At 38.6% G+C, this 15,000-nt stretch overlaps 3 non-coding genes and 3 pseudogenes across 6 annotated transcripts; 1 reads left to right on the forward strand and 5 right to left on the reverse strand.

Moving 5' to 3' along the window:
* Positions 1–377: 377 nt before the first annotated feature.
* LOC149215409 (photosystem II CP47 reaction center protein pseudogene) lies at positions 378–2,519 on the reverse strand (annotated as a pseudogene). The gene is made up of 2 exons (XR_016251030.1): positions 593–2,519; positions 378–542 (listed from the first exon to the last, which is right to left on the reverse strand). The product of XR_016251030.1 is annotated as a photosystem II CP47 reaction center protein pseudogene (transcript).
* A 1,385-nt stretch (positions 2,520–3,904) lies between these two features.
* LOC149215410 (photosystem II CP47 reaction center protein pseudogene) lies at positions 3,905–6,056 on the reverse strand (annotated as a pseudogene). Its single transcript, XR_016251031.1, has 2 exons — positions 4,144–6,056; positions 3,905–4,093 (listed from the first exon to the last, which is right to left on the reverse strand). The product of XR_016251031.1 is annotated as a photosystem II CP47 reaction center protein pseudogene (transcript).
* A 408-nt stretch (positions 6,057–6,464) lies between these two features.
* Positions 6,465–6,552, reverse strand: TRNAS-GCU (transfer RNA serine (anticodon GCU)). Its single transcript has one exon. It is a non-coding gene; the product is annotated as a tRNA-Ser (tRNA).
* A 926-nt stretch (positions 6,553–7,478) lies between these two features.
* On the reverse strand, positions 7,479–8,579 carry LOC149215412 (photosystem II CP47 reaction center protein pseudogene; annotated as a pseudogene). Its single transcript, XR_016250482.1, has 2 exons — positions 7,694–8,579; positions 7,479–7,643 (listed from the first exon to the last, which is right to left on the reverse strand). The product of XR_016250482.1 is annotated as a photosystem II CP47 reaction center protein pseudogene (transcript).
* A 293-nt stretch (positions 8,580–8,872) lies between these two features.
* Positions 8,873–8,945, forward strand: TRNAT-UGU (transfer RNA threonine (anticodon UGU)). Its single transcript has one exon. It is a non-coding gene; the product is annotated as a tRNA-Thr (tRNA).
* A 1,200-nt stretch (positions 8,946–10,145) lies between these two features.
* TRNAS-GGA (transfer RNA serine (anticodon GGA)) lies at positions 10,146–10,232 on the reverse strand. Its single transcript has one exon. It is a non-coding gene; the product is annotated as a tRNA-Ser (tRNA).
* Positions 10,233–15,000: the final 4,768 nt, after the last annotated feature.

Here is a 15,000-nt window from a genome sequence, read left to right on the forward strand (position 1 = left end):
TAAAAACTCAAAGCCACTATTTGGTCTGGGTTTGAATCCCTCAGTTCTTTTTTTTTCTTCAAGAGCTCACCAGGTGAATTTTGGAGTTCCTCAGCCCCAACTAACCGGAATCCCATCCAATAAAACGGAAGAATAATAAATCTCCAAGATAATAGATAGGAATACTGCAAATAGAGCCATTGCAAAACCCATAAGAGGAGTAGTTCCCCATCCAGGAGCTACTTTACCATATTCTGAATTAAGCGGTTTTAAGGTCGTTCCTACAAGGGTTTCTTTTGGCGTGGTTTTGGAAGTATCATCAATGGTCTGTGTAGCCATAGAAACTATTGTATTGGTTGAGATCTGTTAACTTTGTTATTATATGGTAAACATACCATGATATTGGGATCACCTAATAATGGAAACTGCAACCTTAGTCACCATCTCCATATCTTGTTTACTTGTAAGCTTTACTGGTTATGCCCTATACACCGCCTTTGGGCAACCCTCTAAACAACTTAGGGATCCTTTTGAGGATCACGAGGACTAATTGAAAGAATGACCTTCCCTATAGGGAAGGTCATTCTTTCTTTGATGGGAGAGAAAGAATGACGATTTGGAGAAGCAAAATTATTTTCCCCCTTTAGTCGGAAGTTTGGGTGGTTCTCGGAAGAAAATAGCGAAAAAGATTATCCCTAGGGTCGATACCAACAGGAATGTATAAACCAATGCTTCCATATATTTGATTTGATCGTAATTTACAATTATGGAGATAGCTTTCGTACTAATATTTATTAGAGAAGAGATAGGAGCAATATCATACCACTTGTCTTTTAGTAGTTGGATCTCCCAGTTTTTGGAATGCTCCAAATTCTATTCGATCATCCAGATCCGAGTCGATACCAGCAAAAACATCTCTGAATAAGGTCCTAGCACCATGCCAAATGTGTCCAGAAAAGAAAAGCAAAGCAAATGTAGCATGTCCAAAAGTAAACCAACCCCTTGGACTACTACGAAAAACACCATCAGATTTTAGAGTAGCACGATCTAATTCAAAAATTTCACCTAATTGAGCACGTCTAGCGTATTTTTTAACTATAGCAGGATCACCAAAACTGACCCTGTCAAGTCCACCACCATAGAACTCAACAGTTACACCTACTTGTTCAACACTATACTTTGATTCTGCCCTCCTAAAAGGAACATCGGCTTTCACAATTCCTTCTTTGTCCACCAGAACTACTGGAAATGTTTCGAAAAAGGTAGGCATACGACGTACAAAAAGCTCATTTCCCTCCTTATCTTTGAAGATAGGGTGTCCTAACCAACCAACAGCTATTCCATCTCCATTGTCCATTGCACCTGCTCTGAATAACCCCCCCTTAGCTGGATTATTACCAATGTAATCATAAAAAGCGAGTTTCTCGGGAATTTTGGACCAAGCTTCTGATAGGCTTAAATTTTCGGCCAGACCGGCACGAACCCGTCGATCTATTTCTTGTTGGAAGTATCCCTGATCCCACTGGTAACGAGTGGGACCGAATAATTCGACCGGAGTAGTTGCGGAGCCATACCACATGGTCCCAGCAACAATGAAAGCTGCAAAAAACACAGCAGCAATACTGCTGGATAGGACCGTTTCAATATTCCCCATGCGTAATCCTACGTATAAACGTTGGGGAGGACGAACACTGAGATGGAATAGACCTGCTAATATACCCAAAATACCCGCTGCTATATGATGAGAAGCTATTCCTCCTGGAACAAAAGGATCAAAACCTTCAGCTCCCCATGCTGGATCCACTGGTTGTATTTTTCCAGTTAGTCCATAAGGATCAGACACCCATATCCCGGGACCATACAAACCCGTTACATGAAATGCTCCAAATCCGAAACAAGCTACTCCTGAGAGGAATAAATGAATTCCAAATACTTTTGGCAAATCTAAACAACGTTTTCTCGTACGTTCATCACAGAATATGTCCAGATCCCAATATACCCAATGCCAGATAGCTGCCAAAAAGCACAGGCCAGAAAACACGATATGTGCCACGGCCACACCTTCATAACTCCAAATACCGGGATTAATTACAGTTTCTCCGGTGATGTTCCATCCACTCCATGAATCCTTTATTCCCAAACGAGTCATAAAAGGTATAACGAACATACCTTGTCTCCACATTGGATCAAGAACAGGATCGGATGGATCAAAAACTGCTAATTCGTACAGAGTCATTGAACCAGCCCAACCAGCAACTAGAGCTGTATGCATTATATGTACAGAAATTAACCGTCCAGGATCATTCAATACGACGGTATGAACGCGATACCAAGGCAAACCCATGCAAACACCCCTTTATCGGAAAAAGTAGACACTATGTAACTTTCTCACATTGGATTGGAAGAGATCATGTTATCGAGCTAGACCCGGATCATCTCGAAAGTGAACATCTATTCACTTGGACATTGCTAATGATGGAACAGGTTTGAAACAATTTTGTTCATACATAATAGCAGGGAGAGACAAAGATATTTTATCGTTTGTATGTACCAATACACAATGTAGGGATTGGTCCCATTTATATTGATAAAAAAAGAGGAAAGAAACGAGATATTCTAATCCTTCCATTCGTTTCGTTCATGAACGATACCTTTGCAATTTATGGACTAAGTCAGATATAATTTTTGATGAAAAAATATCAGTTTTCTACTAAAGAGTGGAGCTATTACTGTTCCATAAACAGTAATACTTTACTGCACTGTGGGAAAAAAATAAAATACTGAGTTCAAATGCTCAGTCAAAATGATAACTTTATCATTTTGTGCTATGCAATGAAAAAAAAAGGTCAAAATAGGAAGTCTCTAAGTTAATGGGCCTTTTCCGTTCCGTAGAAAGATTCGGGGTTATTCGTTTTCAGGATCAATAGTGGACGAACGGAGAGAGAGGGATTCGAACCCTCGGTACGGATGATCCGTACTACAGATTAGCAATCCGCCGCTTTGGTCCGCTCAGCCATCTCTCCAAGATCAGCAATATAATGAATATTGCGATTATTCAGTTGGATAAAGAACAATCCAGTCAATCGTATTGTTCATTTCGTTAAAAATAGTTCTGTATGACTGATTTTTTCTGCTTTTCTTGGCCTGGCCGATGGCCAGGCCAAGAAAAGCAGAAAAAATCAGCAGTCATACAGTGCTTGACCTAATTTGATAGCTAGAATACCTGCTGTAAAAGCAAGAAAAAAAGCTATCAAAAATTTAAGCTCTACCATATCTTCATTCCCTCCTCAATGAGTTTGATTAAATGTGTTACATGGATTAGTCCATTTATTTCTCTCCAATATCAAATTTTATTATCTAGATATTGAAGGGTTCTCTATCTATTTTATTATTATTGCAACGATATCAGTTGCTCAAGGCCATAGGTTCCTGATCGAAACTACACCAATGGGTAGGAGTCCGAAGAAGACAAAATAGAAGAAAAGTGATTGATCCCGACAACATTTTATTCATACATTAAGTCGATGGAGGGTGAAAGAAAACCAAATGGATCTAGAAGTTATTGCGCAGCTCACTGTTTCGACTCTGATGGTTGGTCTGGGTTTGAATCCCTCAGTTCTTTTTTTTTCTTCAAGAGCTCACCAGGTGAATTTTGGAGTTCCTCAGCCCCAACTAACCGGAATCCCATCCAATAAAACGGAAGAATTATAAATCTCCAAGATAATAGATAGGAATACTGCAAATAGAGCCATTGCAAAACCCATAAGAGGAGTAGTTCCCCATCCAGGAGCTACTTTACCATATTCTGAATTAAGCGGTTTTAAGGTCGTTCCTACAAGGGTTTCTTTTGGCGTGGTTTTGGAAGTATCATCAATGGTCTGTGTAGCCATAGAAACTATTGTATTGGTTGAGATCTGTTAACTTTGTTATTATATGGTAAACATACCATGATATTGGGATCACCTAATAATGGAAACTGCAACCTTAGTCACCATCTCCATATCTTGTTTACTTGTAAGCTTTACTGGTTATGCCCTATACACCGCCTTTGGGCAACCCTCTAAACAACTTAGGGATCCTTTTGAGGATCACGAGGACTAATTGAAAGAATGACCTTCCCTATAGGGAAGGTCATTCTTTCTTTGATGGGAGAGAAAGAATGACGATTTGGAGAAGCAAAATTATTTTCCCCCTTTAGTCGGAAGTTTGGGTGGTTCTCGGAAGAAAATAGCGAAAAAGATTATCCCTAGGGTCGATACCAACAGGAATGTATAAACCAATGCTTCCATAGATTTGATTTGATCGTAATTTACAATTATGGAGATAGCTTTCGTACTAATATTTATTAGAGAAGAGATAGGAGAAATATCATACCACTTGTCTTTTAGTAGTTGGATCTCCCAGTTTTTGGAATGCTCCAAATTCTATTCGATCATCCAGATCCGAGTCGATACCAGCAAAAACATCTCTGAATAAGGTCCTAGCACCATGCCAAATGTGTCCAGAAAAGAAAAGGAGAGCAAATGTAGCATGTCCAAAAGTAAACCAACCCCTTGGACTACTACGAAAAACACCATCAGATTTTAGAGTAGCACGATCTAATTCAAAAATTTCACCTAATTGAGCACGTCTAGCGTATTTTTTAACTATAGCAGGATCACCAAAACTGACCCTGTCAAGTCCACCACCATAGAACTCAACAGTTACACCTACTTGTTCAACACTATACTTTGATTCTGCCCTCCTAAAAGGAACATCGGCTTTCACAATTCCTTCTTTGTCCACCAGAACTACTGGAAATGTTTCGAAAAAGGTAGGCATACGATGTACAAAAAGCTCATTTCCCTCCTTATCTTTGAAGATAGGGTGTCCTAACCAACCAACAGCTATTCCATCTCCATTGTCCATTGCACCTACTCTGAATAACCCCCCCTTAGCTAGATTATTACCAATGTAATCATAAAAAGCGAGTTTCTTGGGAATTTTGGACCAAGCTTCTGATAGGCTTAAATTTTCGGCCAGACCGGCACGAACCCGTCGATCTATTTCTTGTTGGAAGTATCCCTGATCCCACTGGTAACGAGTGGGACCGAATAATTCGACCGGAGTAGTTGCGGAGCCATACCACATGGTCCCAGCAACAATGAAAGCTGCAAAAAACACAGCAGCAATACTGCTGGATAGGACCGTTTCAATATTACCCATGCGTAATCCTACGTATAAACGTTGGGGAGGACGAACAATGAGATGGAATAGACCTGCTAATATACCCAAAATACCCGCTGCTATATGATGAGAAGCTATTCCTCCTGGAACAAAAGGATCAAAACCTTCAGCTCCCCATGCTGGATCCACTGGTTGTATTTTTCCAGTTAGTCCATAAGGATCAGACACCCATATCCCAGGACCATACAAACCCGTTACATGAAATGCTCCAAATCCGAAACAAGCTACTCCTGAGAGGAATAAATGAATTCCAAATACTTTTGGCAAATCTAAACAACGTTTTCCCGTACGTTCATCACAGAATATGTCCAGATCCCAATATACCCAATGCCAGATAGCTGCCAAAAAGCACAGGCCAGAAAACACGATATGTGCCACGGCCACACCTTCATAACTCCAAATACCAGGATTAATTACAGTTTCTCCGGTGATGTTCCATCCACTCCATGAATCCTTTATTCCCAAACGAGTCATAAAAGGTATAACGAACATACCTTGTCTCCACATTGGATCAAGAACAGGATCGGATGGATCAAAAACTGCTAATTCGTACAGAGTCATTGAACCAGCCCAACCAGCAACTAGAGCTGTATGCATTATATGTACAGAAATTAACCGTCCAGGATCATTCAATACGACGGTATGAACGCGATACGAAGGCAAACCCATGCAAACACCCCTTTATCAGAAAAAGTAGACACTATGTAACTTTCTCACATTGGATTGGAAGAGATCATGTTATCGAGCTAGACCCGGATCATCTCGAAAGTGAACATCTATTCACTTGGACATTGCTAATGATGGAACAGGTTTGAAACAATTTTGTTCATACATAATAGCAGGGAGAGACAAAGATATTTTATCGTTTGTATGTACCAATACACAATGTAGGGATTGGTCCCATTTATATTGATAAAAAAAGAGGAAAGAAATGAGATATTCTAATCCTTCCATTCGTTTCGTTCATGAACGATACCTTTGCAATTTATGGACTAAGTCAGATATAATTTTTGATGAAAAATATCATTTTTCTACTAAAGAGTGGAGCTATTACTGTTCCATAAACAGTAATACTTTACTGCACTGCGGGAAAAAAATAAAATACTGAGTTCAAATGCTCAGTCAAAATGATAACTTTATCATTTTGTGCTATGCAATGAAAAAAAAAGGTCAAAATAGGAAGTCTCTAGGTTAATGGGCCTTTTCCGTTCCGTAGAAAGATTCGGGGTTATTCGTTTTCAGGATCAATAGTGGACGAACGGAGAGAGAGGGATTCGAACCCTCGGTACGGATGATCCGTACTACGGATTAGCAATCCGCCGCTTTGGTCCGCTCAGCCATCTCTCCAAGATCGGCAATATAATGAATATTGCGATTATTCAGTTGGATAAAGAACAATCCAGTCAATCGTATTGTTCATTTCGTTAAAAATAGTTCTGTATGACTGATTTTTTCTGCTTTTCTTGGCCTGGCCATCGGCCAGGCCAAGAAAAGCAGAAAAAATCAGCAGTCATACAGTGCTTGACCTAATTTGATAGCTAGAATACCTGCTGTAAAAGCAAGAAAAAAAGCTATCAAAAATTTAAGCTCTACCATATCTTCATTCCCTCCCCAATGAGTTTGATTAAATGCGTTACATGGATTAGTCCATTTATTTCTCTCCAATATCAAATTTTATTATCTAGATATTGAAGGGTTCTCTATCTATTTTATTATTATTGTAACGATATCAGTTGCTCAAGGCCATAGGTTCCTGATCGAAACTACACCAATGGGTAGGAGTCCGAAGAAGACAAAATAGAAGAAAAGTGATTGATCCCAACAACATTTTATTCATACATTCAGTCGATGGAGGGTGAAAGAAAACCAAATGGATCTAGAAGTTATTGCGCAGCTCACTGTTCTGACTCTGATGGTTGGTCTGGGTTTGAATCCCTCAGTTCTTTTTTTTTCTTCAAGAGCTCACCAGGTGAATTTTGGAGTTCCTCAGCCCCAACTAACCGGAATCCCATCCAATAAAATGGAAGAATTATAAATCTCCAAGATAATAGATAGGAATACTGCAAATAGAGCCATTGCAAAACCCATAAGAGGAGTAGTTCCCCATCCAGGAGCTACTTTACCATATTCTGAATTAAGCGGTTTTAAGGTCGTTCCTACAAGGGTTTCTTTTGGCGTGGTTTTGGAAGTATCATCAATGGTCTGTGTAGCCATAGAAACTATTGTATTGGTTGAGATCTGTTAACTTTGTTATTATATGGTAAACATACCATGATATTGGGATCACCTAATAATGGAAACTGCAACCTTAGTCACCATCTCCATATCTTGTTTACTTGTAAGCTTTACTGGTTATGCCCTATACACCGCCTTTGGGCAACCCTCTAAACAACTTAGGGATCCTTTTGAGGATCACGAGGACTAATTGAAAGAATGACCTTCCCTATAGGGAAGGTCATTCTTTCTTTGATGGGAGAGAAAGAATGACGATTTGGAGAAGCAAAATTATTTTCCCCCTTTAGTCGGAAGTTTAGGTGGTTCTCGGAAGAAAATAGCGAAAAAGATTATCCCTAGGGTCGATACCAACAGGAATGTATAAACCAATGCTTCCATAGATTTGATTTGATCGTAATTTACAATTATGGAGATAGCTTTCGTACTAATATTTATTAGAGAAGAGATAGGAGCAATATCATACCACTTGTCTTTTAGTAGTTGGATCTCCCAGTTTTTGGAATGCTCCAAATTCTATTCGATCATCCAGATCCGAGTCGATACCAGCAAAAACATCTCTGAATAAGGTCCTAGCACCATGCCAAATGTGTCCAGAAAAGAAAAGGAGAGCAAATGTAGCATGTCCAAAAGTAAACCAACCCCTTGGACTACTACGAAAAACACCATCAGATTTTAGAGTAGCACGATCTAATTCAAAAATTTCACCTAATTGAGCACGTCTAGCGTATTTTTTAACTATAGCAGGATCACCAAAACTAACCCTGTCAAGTCCACCACCATAGAACTCAACAGTTACACCTACTTGTTCAACACTATACTTTGATTCTGCCCTCCTAAAAGGAACATCGGCTTTCACAATTCCTTCTTTGTCCACCAGAACTACTGGAAATGTTTCGAAAAAGGTAGGCATACGACGTACAAAAAGCTCATTTCCCTCCTTATCTTTGAAGATAGGGTGTCCTAACCAACCAACAGCTATTCCATCTCCATTGTCCATTGCACCTGCTCTGAATAACCCCCCCTTAGCTGGATTATTACCAATGTAATCATAAAAAGCGAGTTTCTCGGGAATTTTGGACCAAGCTTCTGATAGGCTTAAATTTTCGGCCAGACCGGCACGAACCCGTCGATCTATTTCTTGTTGGAAGTCTACCCCAATCGAATATGACTGGGAATCATTATATTATTTATCCATTTGAAATGCAATGTTATTATCCTCCCCTAGTCGATTTGGAAGAGTGAGTAAAACGATCGATATCAATTGACCCTTACTTCTCCTTTCTTTCCCTTGAAAGAATCTACATTCAAACAATGTTCCGTTGTAATCGTAATCTGGATTGCGTCATTGAATCTGATTCGCGCTATAATCGTTAGGATTCCAAAGGAATCTATGGATCTCACCCCAATGAAATGGGGAGTGATATTCCATCGAGCCTGCTTAGCTCAGAGGTTAGAGCATCGCACTTGTAATGCGATGGTCATCGGTTCGATCCCGATAGCTGGCTCTTTTCCGTTCCGTTCCTCTCATTTCCATAATCCACAAAGTTTTGTTAGGATCAAGATGGAATGGAGAATACTCTTACGATCGTTCGTCGGGTCCGTCATGCCATGATCATTTACTCCCAACTAGGAACGGGATGAATGAAATGATTGGAGCTATTAGGATCAATAACAAATTGGAGAAAGATCTTCGTTTTCCATATAAAAGAATTCCAGTAGTACTCATACGGGTTATACTATTCTTTCTTCTTTCTAGCACTATTTGTTAATTGAATAAGGAGTTTCTATGTCCCGTTATCGGGGACCTCGTTTAAAAATAATACGTCGTCTGAAAACTTTACCAGGTCTCACTAGTAAAAGACCCAAAAACAAAAAGGATTCTATGAACCGGTCTTCTTCCAGGAAAATATCTCAATATCGTATCCGGCTAGAAGAAAAACAGAAATTGCGTTTTCATTACGGACTAACGGAGCGACAATTGCTAAAATATGTTCATATTGCTAGAAGAGCCAAAGGCTCAACGGGTCAGGTCCTATTGCAATTACTTAAAATGCGTTTGGATAATATTCTTTTTCGATTGGGTATGGCTCCCACCATTCCCGGAGCTAGACAATTAGTGAATCATGGACATATCCGGGTCAATGACCATATGGTAGATATACCAAGTTACCCTTGCAAACCTCAAGATGTGATTACTATAAGAGATCAACAAAGATTGAGAGCTATCATTAAGAAGAATATAGATCTGTTCCAGAGGGATAAATTGCCAAATCATTTGACTTTTCATTCCTTACAATATAAAGGATTCATCAATCAAATAATAGATAGTAAATGGATCAATTTGAAGATTAATGAATTGCTGGTCGTAGAGTATTATTCCCGTCAAGCTTGAATCGAGAATGAAATGAAAGAGAGGGGTGGGTTGGTTGCTGGGCATCTGGAAATTATGTTCTTCTCCCTTCTTTTTCCCTTCCCTAAAGGAGACATTTATAATCCTTACGTACGTTACTTGTTATCCACGATACTTTTTTTTATTGCTTCTTAAAATAGTCTTTACTTTTCCCATACCACGAACCGATGTTCGTTCTATTTTCTCTATTACAAATAGAGGTAGATTGATCCTGGAATTAGGAAATAGTCCTATTGGGATTCAATAGATTGGAAAAACAATGGATGAGAAGAAAATAGATAGTAGGGCGAAGATACGGAAAGAGAGGGATTCGAACCCTCGGTAAGCAGAAGCCTACATAGCAGTTCCAATGCTACGCCTTGAACCGCTCGGCCATCTTTCCTATGAGATCTTTTGGTTCTAGTTAATAAAATGAGTCAATAGCAACTTCCTTACGAAACGAATTCTTTTTGTTCGGGTACGAACAGTTCAATCTTTCGGAAATAAATAGATAATAAATAAGGTAATGATTCAATCCCCCCCCCGGAAAGACGAAAGGACATTTTTTACAACTTCCTCTTATTTTAGGAAATCCTCAATCATCCCGGTTAATCCGACGTATTCGGATCGCCTAATCAAGAATTTAAGACAGATTAACTGATCCATTCCATATTATGATAATATATAGATCTGTAGTGATCATCTTATCAATTGTATAAGAACTAATTCTTTGGCAATGATCCTGTGTCATGATGACTATATTTTCCCGATATTCTTTTATCTATATGGATAAAGCACACAATTGCTGGGTAGGCATTTCATCCTCATTATGCAATGCTCGATCGTTTAACTCTTTCTTTGTTCGGATCATAATCGAACTGGACTTCCCGAGTTTACCCAATCTATTATTCTTTCAATACGAGCCTTTTTCCATTATTATTCATGTTACTAATGAACAATTATTCAATTTATTCCCTATCTATTCTAATTTTAAAGAATAGATTGGAATAGATTGGAATAGATTGGAATAGATAGAATGAGAACATATTTACGATTGTAAGGAAATCCATTTTATGGTATTGTGCACCAGAAAAAAATTTCGTTCATGGAATCATTTGCGTAAGGGAATGAAGGAAATTATCAAATCTGTAATTGACTATGCCTAGATCTCAGAGAAATGACAATTTTATTGATAAGACCTTCACAATTGTAGCAGATATATTATTGCGAATAATCCCGATGGCTCCGGGGGAGAAAGAAGCATTTACCTATTACAGAGATGGTGTGATTTGATATTTTTCCGTTCTTCTTTTTTGGGGAAAGAAAAGGTAACGTATTCGGGAATAAAAATTGGGTAAAATAAAACTTACGCTCAGTGAAGGTGAGTTCTGGAGATAGAACAATTCCTTCTGTCGTGTATCCCCGGTCAATGCACCTTTAGATGCTTTCATCTCCTGAGGATTTTAGTACCGAGCGAAAGGTTACACCTATGCAATAGGCCTTGCTTGTATAGTTGAACCTATTTGATAGGCGCGCATGAGGGGAGAAAGCACTACGTATGGAAATCGACAACACAAAAGCTTCGTTATAGCCCATATGAATTACCCTTTTCTGAAGGGTAGTGAGAATGGTTGGGACAACAAACATCCATCTCGTTTGTACTTCGGATACCCTTATAATGGAACCATCGGAGATTGTTGAAGTGATTAATCCCCGGAGAATACAGGGCATTAAGAACAAAGAAATTGTTAGAGGTTCCATTCCTAGTAGTAAGATCCTTGGTATTTGGAAAAGAATCTTTGCAAGAAGGATGGCTAGAGACATAATCACCTGATATGGTATGGTTAGGATCAATCCGAACCAGTTGATTCCGCATACAATACAGCTAGAATGCCCACTATTCAACAACTTATTAGAAATGCAAGACAACCAATAGAGAATAGAAAAAAATCTCCTACTCTTCGAGGATGTCCTCAGCGTAGAGGAGTATGTGCTAGGGTGTATGTGTGACTCGTTTGGATCAGAAACTTAAACAGACTGGGAAATTCTTACAACGGAATAACAGAAGAATTTTCCCGCTGTAATCAAGTAAAGATCCATCATCTAACCTTACCGGGGATGAAATTTATGGTTTCCATTGGTGCAAATCCAATCACCTTGATGTGGGATGAAAAGCAATTCCTCATTGGTAGCGAATGGTCATCAATCCATTGAGCGGGGAAATCATGCAAATTGAAGAAGCATAAAGTTTATGCTCATATTGCCGCGAGAACGGAACAACAGGGTCAGCTACCTGGCCAACCCCAGAATTACATGTCGTTACTGTATTAATAGATCTTGTAATGAGAGTATTTATTACTTCAAGAGTAGAGCTGGAGATGGTAAACCGTACAAGTTACCGATAACATACTCATCTCATATTTTGGAAATGAATAAAAGGCTTCGGCGTATAGAGAGGACCTTACCGTTGGAGAAAGAACCCACAAAGTTTTGTTAGGATCAAGATGGAATGGAGAATACTCTTACGATCGTTCGTCGGGTCCGTCATGCCATGATCATTTACTCCCAACTAGGAACGGGATGAATGAAATGATTGGAGCTATTAGGATCAATAACAAATTGGAGAAAGATCTTCGTTTTCCATATAAAAGAATTCCAGTAGTACTCATACGGGTTATACTATTCTTTCTTCTTTCTAGCACTATTTGTTAATTGAATAAGGAGTTTCTATGTCCCGTTATCGGGGACCTCGTTTAAAAATAATACGTCGTCTGAAAACTTTACCAGGTCTCACTAGTAAAAGACCCAAAAACAGAAAGGATTCTATGAACCGGTCTTCTTCCAGGAAAATATCTCAATATCGTATCCGGCTAGAAGAAAAACAGAAATTGCGTTTTCATTACGGACTAACAGAGCGACAATTGCTGAAATATGTTCGTATTGCTAGAAGAGCCAAAGGCTCAACGGGTCAGGTCCTATTGCAATTACTTGAAATGCGTTTGGATAATATTCTTTTTCGATTGGGTATGGCTCCCACCATTCCCGGAGCTAGACAATTAGTGAATCATGGACATATCCGGGTCAATGACCATATGGTAGATATACCAAGTTACCCTTGCAAACCTCAAGATGTGATTACTATAAGAGATCAACAAAGATTGAGAGCTATCATTAAGAAGAATATAGATCTGTTCCAGAGGGATAAATTGCCAAATCATTTGACTTTTCATTCCTTACAATATAAAGGATTCATCAATCAAATAATAGATAGTAAATGGATCAATTTGAAGATTAATGAATTGCTGGTCGTAGAGTATTATTCCCGTCAAGCTTGAATCAATACGGTCTATAGTGCTTCAGCAACAGGAAGAGTGAGAAAATTTTTACGTAAAGAAAAGGGTGGATATGAGATAACTATCGATAATACATCAGACGGTGGGCAAGTGGTTGACATTGTACCTCCAGGACCAGAGCTTCTTATTTCAGAAGGCGAATTGATCAAGGTCGATCAGCCATTAACGAATAACCCTAATTTGGGTGGATTTGGTCAAGGAGATGCAGAGATAGTACTTCAAGATCCATTACGTGTTAAAGGTCTTTTATTATTCTTAGCATCTGTCATTCTGGCACAGATATTTTTGGTCCTTAAGAAGAAACAATTTGAGAAAGTTCAATTGGCCGAGATGAATCTTTAGGTCCATAGATTTTTGAACATGAAGTTTACTTATTGATTCAAAAATTAATACCCCTTCGGAGCCTTTTATCCTTCTTCTCCCTTATATATTCTTGATAAAATGTTCATTTAGATCTAAATTGGAATAAAATTGAAATAGGGAGTGACTCCATAAGCACTGGAACAGATCAACTTGTTGAACGATCCCCGATATGCTATATCGTGTACTATATACATGCCATTCCCTCCTTTCCTTGTCCAAACGATCCGGCCGGAAAATAGAGATAGATCGTAGGGAGGAGAGATGAGGAGAATAACTAAGCAATCTTGGAGAAGATTCCTATTTTCTCTGATCCCATTCTCCTATTTCATTATTCGAAGAACTAATTGGGTTTCCGATCTTGTCCTATTTGTCAATTCCTTCATAATTTGAAGATTATTTTGTACGTTATACTGAAAATTTCTAAAGAAGGAAGAGCAAACAAGTAAGGGGCAATATCACTCATAAAAAAAACCTATAAAACTTTTGATAGGGTTTGTTCCTAATGAGAGAAAATGAAGAAAAGGTGTTTTTCCTCCTCTTTTATTTTGTAAGCCAAAAAAATAGAAGAAAATAGAAGAAAATATTCTATCCGTACGGAGGGAGGGGGGGGGAAAGACGTTTCTATTTGGCCACAATACACTGCGAGTAATTCTATCTTTCTGCTAATCGGAGCTTTAAGTATAGGTCTCTAGAGATCTGATAGACCAACATTAGGTTCAGGAATATTGGATAATAAATAGTATTCTATTTAGGGTTCTTCATCGCTTATACAATGAAATCGCCAATTTTTTCACATACCCGGTTACCCTACATGGGTAAGCGCATTATTATAGTACATGTATGCTTCAGTAGCCGGAGTTCCATTGAAAAAAGGGAATGGGTTAATTCAAACATGGAATTGCTACCTCATACTCATTTTATATTTCTTTTCGCTGTGGTTGGTAATGATAGGAATGGTTCAAATCGTCTTTCTTTTATTTGAATCTATTTTATTTGAATCTATTTTATTTGAATCTAATATAGTTCAAGTTATTTCAAGTAGTGATTCCATCATTCTATAATCACTACTTGAAATAACTTGTACCAGTTATTGATGTCACTTATCAATCACATAAAAGAACTGGATCGAATCTATCCTTCCTTTTCCTTCCAGGAATTCGGTCCATTTATGGTTCCAACCATCCATAGCTGTGTAACCCTATTCCTAATAGATTGACCCCCAAATAACGGATCCAAACTATAAAAAATCCTAAAGAAGCCACAATTGCCGGTTCCTCACCCTGCCAACCCTTATTCATTCTAGTATGCAGATAGATTGCGAATATGGTCCAAGTAATTAATGCCCAAGTCTCTTTTGGATCCCAGCTCCAATAAGATCCCCATGCTTCATTGGCCCATATTGCTCCAGAAAGAGTACCTATGGTTGAAAGAGAAAAACCGAGACCAATCGCACGA

Source organism: Pinus tabuliformis, chromosome 1_1, assembly GCF_031772625.1.
Source record: "Pinus tabuliformis cultivar Carrire ecotype Pingquan chromosome 1_1, CPIR1, whole genome shotgun sequence".
Classification (NCBI taxonomy): Eukaryota; Viridiplantae; Streptophyta; class Pinopsida; order Pinales; family Pinaceae; genus Pinus; species Pinus tabuliformis.